Below are 10,871 nucleotides of genomic sequence, written 5' to 3' on the forward strand. Positions count from 1 at the left end.
ATTTTACCTCCTCATTTCTACTATTTGCTTTAGCACCTCTACACTAGAGAGCGAGTTTCAAAGTCTCTTGAGACATCCATTTTGGTCTTTTGCTTTTTTCTTCTCTTCTTAATGACCTTTTGTTTTCTGTATGATGTTCTTGATGTCATCCCACAACTCTTCTGGTCTTCCATCTTTAGAGTCTAATGCATCAAATCTATTCTTCAGATGATCTCTAAATTCAGGTGAGATATGTTCAAGATCATGTTTTGGCTCTTGTGGACTTGTTTTAATTTTCTTCAGCTTCGGCCTAAACTTGAATATGAACAATTGATAGTCTGTCCCACAGTCTGCCCCGGCCTTGTTTTGACTGATGATATGGAGCTTTTCCGCCATTTCTTTTCACAGATGTAGTCAATTTGATTTTTTAGTATTCCATCTAGTGAGGTCCATGTTGTTTTAAAAAGGTATTTGCAATGAAGAAGTCTTGCAAAATTCTATCATGCAATCTCCAGCATCATTTCTATCACCAAGGCCATCTTTTCCAACTACTGAACCTGCCTCTTTGTTTCCAACCTTTGTATTATGATCATCAGTAATGATCAATACATCTTGATTGCATGTTTGATCAATTTCAGATGGAAGAAGTTGGTAGAATTTTTCAATTTCATCATCACTGAATTTAGTGGCTGTTATGTAAATTTGAATAATAGTTGTATTAACTAACTTTCCTTGTGGGTGTATGGATATTATCCTATCATAGACAGCATTGTACTTCAAGACAGATATTGAACTGTTCTTTTTGATGATGACTGCAACACCATTCCTCTTCAATTTGTCATCCCTAGCATAGTAATCCATGTGACTGTCAGATTCAAAATGGCCAATACCAGTCCATTTCAGGTTCACTAATGCTGAAGATATCGATTTTTATATGTTCCATTTCTTATTTTACAATTTCCAATTTTCCTAGATTCATTCATTTCATGATCTGATTATTAATGAATGTTTATAGCTGTTTCGCTTCAATTTGAGTTGTTCTCTCTCAGCAAATGAAGGTGTGGAACACTTTACTCCATTCGCATCATCACGGTCAACTCTTCTTTAAGGACGCAGCTTTTCCCCAGTCATGATTTGAGTGCCTTCCAACCTAAAGGGCTCATTTTCTATCACTATATCTGACAGTATTCTGGTGCTCTTCATCATGCTTCAATATTTCAGTATTCTGGAGGTGACAGTGTTCCACTGCTATTCATAAGGTTTTCAGTGACTAAACGTTCAGGAGCAGTCTTTCTCTCCTTCTTCCCAGTCTGTGTTTGTCTGGAGTGTCTTCTCTCAGCTCCTTCTCGCTGTGCTAGCTGACAAGGCTTGTCAAACACTACCCACAAGCAGGTCACCTTTCTCTGCCTTTGGTCTTCCTGTCATTGGCCTCTCCGCTTTGAACTGACCCAAATCATGGTCAATGTAACAACCTACTTGCCTCCTAGTAGCAGATTTTTGCCATCACTACCAACCAGGATAAGGAGCTCTGGTAGCGTAGTGGTTACAGATTGGGCTGCTAATCTCACGGTTAGCAGTTTGAAACTACCAGCTGTTCTGTGGGAGAAAGATGAGGCTTTGTGCTCCTGTAAAGATTAACAGCCTCAGAAACCCTGTACAGGGTCGCTATGAGTCGGAACTGACTCCATGGCACATAACAACAACAAACCAGCCAGGATGACCAAACTTCGTCTCTGAAACTTTGGATATATTGTCAGTAGGGACCAGTCGCTGGAGAAGGATATCATGTTTGGTAAGGTGGAGGGTCAGAGGAAAAGAGGAAGACCCCCAGCGAGATGGATTGGCAATATGGCAGCATCAATGGGCTCAAGCATGGCAACAATTGTGAGGTTGGCCCAGGATGGGGCAGTGTTTCGTTCTGTTGTACATAGGGTTGCTATGAGTTGGTACCAACTTGATGGCACCTAACAACAACAACAACCAGCTTTACACCAGGCCTCGCTAGGCCTCTGTCACTGGGCCCTGTTAGGCCTCCGCCCTGCTTAGCCAAGTGTTACAGCTCTTTTAGCTCCATTGACAAATACCCAGAGACACCCTGCTTGCCAGTAAGCCTCCTGTCCAAAGGTGCTTAGCTCTTTCTCTATGAGGTGGTAAGCCCATTACAGTTGTCTCTCTTCATGGGCCAGCAGAGCCACCACAGTCAATTTATTCCAGTCTTGCAGTTCCTGCCACTGGTATTGCTGCTGCCATTTCTCTGCCACAGGGCTCTGCTATGCTGCTGCTATTTCTTGCCTTCTCACACTGTCTTCAGTGTTATTATAGTTCTTTCTTCTGATCCTAGGAAGATCTCAGTCAGGGAGCGTGGGTCCAAAAGACACGCTTCATTCTAGACTCTTCTTGATGGCAGCAAGATCCCCTTTAACCTCTGTGAGATTGACCCTCATACAAGGGAGCTTCAAAAAAATTCATGGATAAATGGAATTAAAAGATAATGGAATTCTCCAACGAACTTGCTGAAGCCCCTTCATCTTAGCCTAGCAGGTTAGTAAAATTGACCAATTACCTGTTGCTGTTTGTTGTTAAAAACTGTCAAATTGGTTCTCATTCACATTGACCCTATATAAGGTTTCCAAGGAGTCCTGGTGTGGTGCTGTGGGTTAATGCACTGGACTGCAAAGTCAGCAGTTTAAGCTCACCAGCCGCTCCTCAGAAACCCTATACAGGGTCACTATGGCTTAGAACTGACTTGACGACACTTAACAAGAGAGACTGGTAAGCTTGTACTGCCAAACTTGCAATTCAAACCCACCTTGTGATATAGTGCTTATCCTATCCCTAGCTGGACCAAAAGTCAATCAACACTATGGGTAGACTTTCAAATCACTATTTGCACAGAAAATTTACCAGTCTTTGCATGGGCCTTCCCATCAAACTTTGCAGGGTTAAATCAATGGACAGAGAGCCATTTCTTCACCAACTGAGACCCTTGTACCTTAATTTCAGGACCAGATAGCAATCATTCCTCAGTAAGAATAAGCAGGTTCCTCAATTAAAATCCACATGTATTACTTAGTTCTTAATTCAAGGAACTGTTTTAGTTATCTAGTGCTTGAGTTCCTCAAGATACTCTTAGGAAATTCTGTGGTCACATAAATTTAGGAATGGGTACTAAAATCCCTTAGAGACTCATTCATAAGCAGATAGCATATTAATGTCTCTGAAAAGTCCTGCAGCAGGAAGCTCTATTTGGGTTTAAGAAATCTGGGCATTTACAAACTCTTTAGTGTATATGAACTATCCACCTCTTAATAAAATACTTTAAGAAATGCTTGGCTGATGCTTAAGATTTTCACTGAAGAGTTTCTGTTCTCCAACTTTTCATCTAATACAGTCTCATGGCTTCCTTATTTTGATATAGTCCTAACTAATTGCCATCACTGTAGGATCAGCAGTGGACTGCTAACCACAAGGTTGGCGATTCAAACCCACCAGCTGCTCCTCGGAAACTATTGTTGTTGTTAAGTGCGTTGAGTCGATTCCGACAGATATCGATTCTGTATGAGATTTCCGAGGTGGAGCTAGTGAGCTTTAACCGACAACCTTGCCGTTCTAACAGCTTTGCTGTCTGGCTCATTAACCCACAGCACCACACCCGTGCTCTATACAGGGTCGCTATGAGTTGGAATCAACTCAACCTCACTTAGCAACAAACAACATAGCATGTACACATGAAAGAAAAGCATCAGCAAAACTCATACTGCAAACTGAATTAATTGTTTCTTGCCTGTTCTAGCAAATTATTTGCTTAAGGACAGGTTTAAACAATCCCTTACTTTATAGTTAGTTACCTGCAGATTGCAATTAATCTAAACTCTTTTCTTTATTAATGTAGAAAATTGGAAGTGAATTTCTGAAGAGTTCTCCTCAGCAAAACCTGGCTCCATTAAATTAGTAACCTTAGTACATGTAGTTTCATTTTTCTGCAATTTTGAAATGAGCCCAAACCTTTTGAAGAGGTAGTTCAGGAAAACTACTACTGTCAGAAAACATCTCAAATTGAATCTTCACAGAAACAATTGGATGTGCAGTTACATGTAACTGAATCTTCAGTTGCCTGAGCGTCACCGAATCACCAAATATTTGAGGCAGACCCAAAGGCCTGCTATAAGACTTTGCCATTCAAAGTGAGGTCTATGAAACAGAAGCACCATGTCACTGGGAGCTTGTTATAAATGCAGAATCCAGGGCCCTAACCCAGTGCTAAGGAGCTCTGGTAGCGTCGTGGTTACGAATCGGGCTGCAGGCTGCAAGGTCAGCAGTTCGAAACTACCAGCTGTTCTGCGGGAGAAAGAGGAGGCTTTCTGCTCCCGTAAAGATTCACAGCCTTGGAAACCCTGTACAGGGTCGCTATGAGATGGAACCGACTCCACGGCACATAACAACAACAACATCCCAGTCCTACCAAAGCAGAATTCCTGTTTTAACGGATCCCCAAGTGATTTGTATGCACTTTAAAGTTTGAGAAGTTTGCTGTAGGAAACAGCAGGGCTAATAGCCCTTCCTGCTTCTTTTGTTCATTTATTCAACAAACAATTATAAGCTCACTCTACTATCCAACTGGAGTTCTGGTGTGGTGCTGTAGGATCGGCACTAAATTGCTCAACACAAGGTTGATGGTTCAAACTTACCAGCCTCTCCTCCGAAACTTATACAGGGTCATTAGGCTTTTGAACAGCTATATGGCACTTAGCAACAAGTATCCAATTGTTTCTGATCTGGGTATTGGGTAGAAAGCTGATAAGTTTCCAATTCTCCTGCAGCTTGCATATAATAAAGGAGACAGACACACACATTCCTTTAAAACAAAAGACTACAGGAAGTGTTAAGTGCTTGAAAAACTAAGAAGGTAATGGGTTAGACAATGACTAGGAGTTGGGAGTGAGCTCTGGATGGAGATGGACGTTCTTGGGGAGAATCTGTCTTCAAGAGGTGACAGTAGGTAGAACTGAGACTGCATGGTGAGAGGAAGGAAGCTGCTGATGACCTGGGGCAGGACTGTTCCAGACAGTGGGCACAGCTAGAGCAAAGTGTCGGAACAGAAGATAAGCTTGTAAACAGAAAAAGCCTGAGTGTCTACTGAGAGCTTAGTAAACTCTTAAGTTCCTTGGTGTCAATTCCTACTCATAGCGACTCTGTATAGGTTTTCCAAGATTGTCAATTTTTACAGGAGTGGGAAGTCTCATATTTCTGCAACAGAGCAGCTAGTGGACTTGAGCCATTGACCTTGTGGTATGCAATCCAGTGCTTACCCTACAGAGAAAGTTAGAGAGATAGGCATGTGCCAGACTGCACATATGCACCAATGGTTCTCAAATTAAGTGCCTATCAGAATCAACTGGAGAAAGATTTATGAAAACCCAATTGCTGGACCCACCCTAGTGTTTCTGAACAATGGCTCTAGGGTAGGATTCAAGAATTTGCATTTTTTACTGGTTCCAGGTGATGCTGCTGCTGCTGCAGGTACAGAACTTTGAGAACCACTGACATTGAGCCTGTACACCTTTGTACAGCGTTAGGTTGTAGTGCAGGTCTGGTGGAAAGTCTTTGAGAGTGATCAGGTAAATATGCATTTTCCATGCTCCTGCCAGAAGAACAGACCAGTCTCCTCACCCATTATCACCCAGACCTGCATTCCCTTGCAGCTTTATTCATCTCCTGATTCCACCCAATTTAATTTCCCTTCATACTCCCATACAATGATCTGTAATCTTTGCATATCTTCAGCCTGTATGTGAGCCTTCCTTCCACTCCTTGCCTTAATTAAAATAAAAACCAAACCTGGAGACAAAGACAATTCAGCCCCACATGCTTCAGAGAATCCACCTGTGCTCCATAGGGTTTTCAATGGTTGTGATTTTCCAGTAGTGGATAGCCAGTCCTTTCTTCCAAGGTACCTCTGGATAGATTCAACAAGCCAAACTTTGCCTTAATTGGAGCCTAGCCTATCCTTTAGAGTTCCTAAGTGGGGCAAATGGAAGTTCATGCCTACTCAGAGGCACCTTAGAAAAGGTCTGGCAATCTACTTTTAAAGAATCAACCATTAAAAATCCTTTGGAGCACGGTTCTACTCTGACACACATGGAGTTGCCATGAATCAGAGTTGACTCAATGCCAACTGGTTTTTCAGCTGCTTCCTAGGAAACTGCATTCCTATAGCTCTCTGTGGCAGAGACTGTTTTAGACTCCGTGAACTTCAGGGCTAGGAGGTAGAATTAGTGCCAGTTTGTTCTCCATTGCTGTTTCTAGACCATAACTCTTATTACTGCTCACAAAAAGCTTCTTTCTACCCACTAGAGGATCCTATTTATTGCGTGGCTCCACCACTTGCTCCCTGTCCTTGGTCACATGTTCATATTTATTGAAGACTGCCCCACTGGCTCCTCATCTCCCTCTCTGCACAATTCCTTTTGTTGTTTTCAGTGAAACCAACCACCACAGAGAAGCTCTACCCAGTACCCTTCACGTTTTCATTTATAATATCCATGTCTTCCTCCATTCCACCTCAAGGTCATTGCCTTCTGGATTTTGTCATCCAAAGCAATTGTCCTACCTCTGCAAGTCTAAATGGTCAGCCTCCTCTCTTCCACAGCTTCCCAATGTCTTTGTTCCCTAGTGTTGCTATAGCAAAAATACCACAAATTAACAAACAAATTCATTCTTTCGTCCAAATCCAATTTCAAAGGACGCACTCCACTCCCAGCTCTTCCTTCTTGGTGACTTACTTCTCTTTCCTTTTAGATACTAAAAGAGATTGACTCAGAATACAGTCTAACCCTATTGATTGCATCTGACCTGATTAACATCATAGAAGTGAAGGTTTACAACACATGGGATAGTTACATCAGATCAGGGCTGATCACCTCAGATCATAGCATGGGGAAGTAATTATATTAGATCTCATCATGGAGCATTATTGCATCTTAACTACTAAGCCAATACACAGAGTCACTGTACAAACAAGAATTGTTCAGTGTTCAACCATTTCAGAGATACCATATGATTGAAGGAAGAAGTGCAAGTTGCACAAAGCCGTTGGTGAAAAAAAACCTCCAAGGAATTGACAGAATCTAAATTGAAATGTTTCAATAAACGGATGCAGCACTGGAAGCACTCACTTGTTTATGCCAAGTAATTTGGAAGACAACTACCTGGTGGACCAATTGAAAACGGTTGATATGTGTGCCTATTTTTGCAAAAGATAACCCAACAGACTGCAGAAATCATTGAAGAATATCATTAATATCACATGAAAGTAAAATTTAGCTGAGGATAATTTAAAAATGGTTGCAGCAGCCCATCAACAGGGAATTGCCAGAAATTTGAGCATGATTCAAAAGATGAACACCATTGATGATGTCAAGTGGATCATGGCTGAAAGAATAGAATACCAGAAAGATGTTTGTTTGTGCTTGATTAACTATGCAAAGGCATTTGACTGTGTAGATCATAACAAACAATGAATAACACTATGAAGAATGGGTATTCCAGAACACTTAAATTGTACTCAGGAGGCCAACAGACAGTCATTTGAACAGAACAAAGGGATATTCAATGCTTTAAAATCAGGCAAGGTGTGCGGGAGGGATGTATCCTTTCATCATACTTATTCAATATATGTGCTGAGCAAACTATCCAAGAGGCTGGATTATGTTAAGAATGAATGTGGCACTGGGATTGGAGGAAGATTCATCAAGAAACTGCAATATGCAGATGGCACAATCTGGAAGCACTGAGAATTTGAAATACTTACTGATGAAAGTCAATGACTACAACCTTCAGTATGGATTGCACCTCAATGAACAGGAAACAAAAATCCTCATAGCTGGACCAATAAATAACCTCATGATAAACGGAGAAAAGATTGAAGTTGTCAAAGACTTTGTTTTGCTTGGATCCACAGTCAATGCTCATGGAAGAAATCAAATGACATCGTGCATTGGCAAAATCTGCTTCAAAAGACCTCTTTAAAGTGTTCAAGAGCAAAGATGTCCACTTGGGAACTAAGTTGAGCCTGACTCAAACCATAGCATTTTTAATCACCTTGTATGCATGTGAAAGTTGGACAAGGAATCTGGAAAATTGTACAAGAATTAGTGGTTTTGACAAAGGATATCAACTGCCAGAAACAAATTTGTTTTAGAAGAAGCATAGCTAGTATGCTGCTCAGAAGTGAGGATAGCTTTGGACATGTTGTCAAGAGGGAACAGACCTTGGAGAAGGATATCATGCTTGGGAAAGTGTAGAGTCAGCACTGAGTTGTTAATTCAAACTTACCAGCTGCTCCTTGGAAACACTATACAGACAGAGTCACTATGAGTCAGAACTGACTTGATGGCACATAACAACAATGTACCCATGCAACTTAGCGTTGCTATAGAAAAATACAAAAGTAGCCTGCTTTCATTTGAAGTCCATGGTCCTATGATTTACTCAAAATGGCTCAGCAATATTATTGTTTCCAGGCAAATCAATCTGTGTATTCTTTGAAGTGACGTTTTCATACCTTCTTTTTCCTTAAAAACCAACCCCTCCCTGCTTCTTATTCTCAGCTGATGAACACTTCTCTCACTTCACAGATTGAGAAAAGAGATCTACATGTGAATGCCCTCCCTCATTTCCCCACCTCTAATCTACAAGCACAGTTCCACCTGTCGGCATCTTTTCCTCCTTCCTCTAGTCAGATGTGTCCTTTCTCCAGATCAAATCCCCCATGTCAATGGTGCTCTGTGTGCCCCCCCCCCACACACACACACCACTTAGTCACTCTTCCCCATCAGCGTCTTCTTCTCTACGGGATCATCCCCATAGGCGTGCATTTATGCTTTAGTATTTCCCATCTGTTTCTTCTATAATTGATATCTGTACTTCTAAATAATACAGCTATTTTTAGCTTTTTCAATTTTAGACATTTTCTATTGCCTTTTTGCATCCTCCTCACAAACATTTCCCCTCCTGCCACCCTCCCAAAGTAGTTACGTCACCATTTCTGGCTAAATCAATGTTCAGTGTTAACATTCCTGGGACTGTAAGTACTCACAGCTGAACCATACAGGATGCTATACTTTTATGGGTCAACTTTTGGTTCTTTTGAAGTTATTAATTTACTCATTTTACTTTTCCATTGCTCAATTTTCTAAGTATTTCTTGCTAAGTTTTTAACCAAACCCACCAGTCAAATTGGAAAACCCCTTTCATCTAGTCACAGGTTCAGATGGCCGAAGCACAGCTCAAGTGTTGACGAATGTGCTCACAAAGGTCTCCTCAGCAGAGTCAGATGCTTTCACGGCAGCACAGGACTCCATGAGCCAGTATCCTAGCAAACAAGGCAAAAGCTGCATGATCTTTATTACCTTGTCCAGAAAGCTATATTGTAATAGTTGAAGCCATCAGACACCCACCCAGATTTAAGGAGAGTTGATATAACCCACACCTCTCAATGAGATAGATGCATGCCAAGGAATATGTGCTGCTGGGCTTCAAAGTTGCCATAGTGCACAGACACTTAGATTTGCAATTGAGTAGAATGTTTTTGGAAGGATTCACAAGAAATCAAAAGGGGGAGAAACTGAGTGAGTGGGGCAAGTATGGGAAAGACACTTATTTTATCCAGTAAATCATTTTGTGTCTTTTGAATTTTGTGTCACACACTTGAGCTATGCTTTCAAATTATTTATTAAATAAAGATTTTTGGCCATGCCACATTTTTGCCTGGCCCTTGAGATCACGATTCTTGTTGTTAAGTACTGTCAAATCGGTTCCTACTCAAAGCAACCCTATATAGGGTTTCTGAGGAGCAGCTGGTGTGTTGAACTGCCAACATTGTGGTTCACAGTCCAGTGCTTATCATACAGCACCACAGAACTTTAGAGGTCAGGCTGGTGGTGGTGGCAGTGTGCCATAGAATTTGTTCAACTCATAGTGACCCTGTATAGAGTTTCTGAGGCTGTAAATCTTTACGAGAGCAGAAAGCCTCATCTTTCTCCCACAGAACTGCTGGTAGTTTTGAACTGCTGACCTAGAGGTTAGCAGCCTGACTCATAACCACTACGCTACCAGAGCTCCTTCTAGCTTCCAGGATATTCTGGACCAGTGCTGTCCAATAGAACTTTTACTAATGAGAGAAATATTCTATATCAGCACTGTCTGATTGCACAACAGTTAAGCACTAGGCTGCTAAATTAAGTGCTTAACTGCTCTGCAGAAGAAAGACCTGATGGTATGTTTTCACAAAGATGACAACCAAGAAAACCCCATGGCAGTGTTCTACTCCATCATACGAGGTCACTACAAGTTCAAATCGACTTGATGCACACAACAACAATAGCCACATGTAGTTATTAGCACTTGAAACATGTTGTTGTTGTTGTTGTTAGGTGCCATCAAGTCAATACCGACTCATAGTAACCCTATGCACAACAGAACAAAACACTGCCCGATCCTGGGCCAACCTCACAATTGTTGCCACACTTGAGCCAATCGATGCTAAAACTTTGCCAGTCCATCTCGCTGGGGGTCTTCCTCTTTTCTCTGACCCTCCTCCACCTTACCAAACATAATATTTTTCTTCAGAGACTGGTCCCTACTGACAATATGTCTGAAGTATGAGAGACAAACTTTAGCCATCCTGGCCTCCAAGGAGCACTCTGGCTGCACTTCTTCCATGGCACTTTCAATATTCTCCTCCAGCACTATAACTAAAAACTCAAAAGCATCAATTCTTCTATGGTGTTCCTTAGTCACTGTCCAGCTTTTGCATGCATATGAGAATATTGAAAATACCATGGCTTGGATCAAGCACACCTTGGTCCTCAAGCTGACATCTTTGCTCTTTA

This window comes from Chrysochloris asiatica, unplaced genomic scaffold, assembly GCF_000296735.1.
Source record: "Chrysochloris asiatica unplaced genomic scaffold, ChrAsi1.0 scaffold00012, whole genome shotgun sequence".
Taxonomy (NCBI): Eukaryota; Metazoa; Chordata; class Mammalia; order Afrosoricida; family Chrysochloridae; genus Chrysochloris; species Chrysochloris asiatica.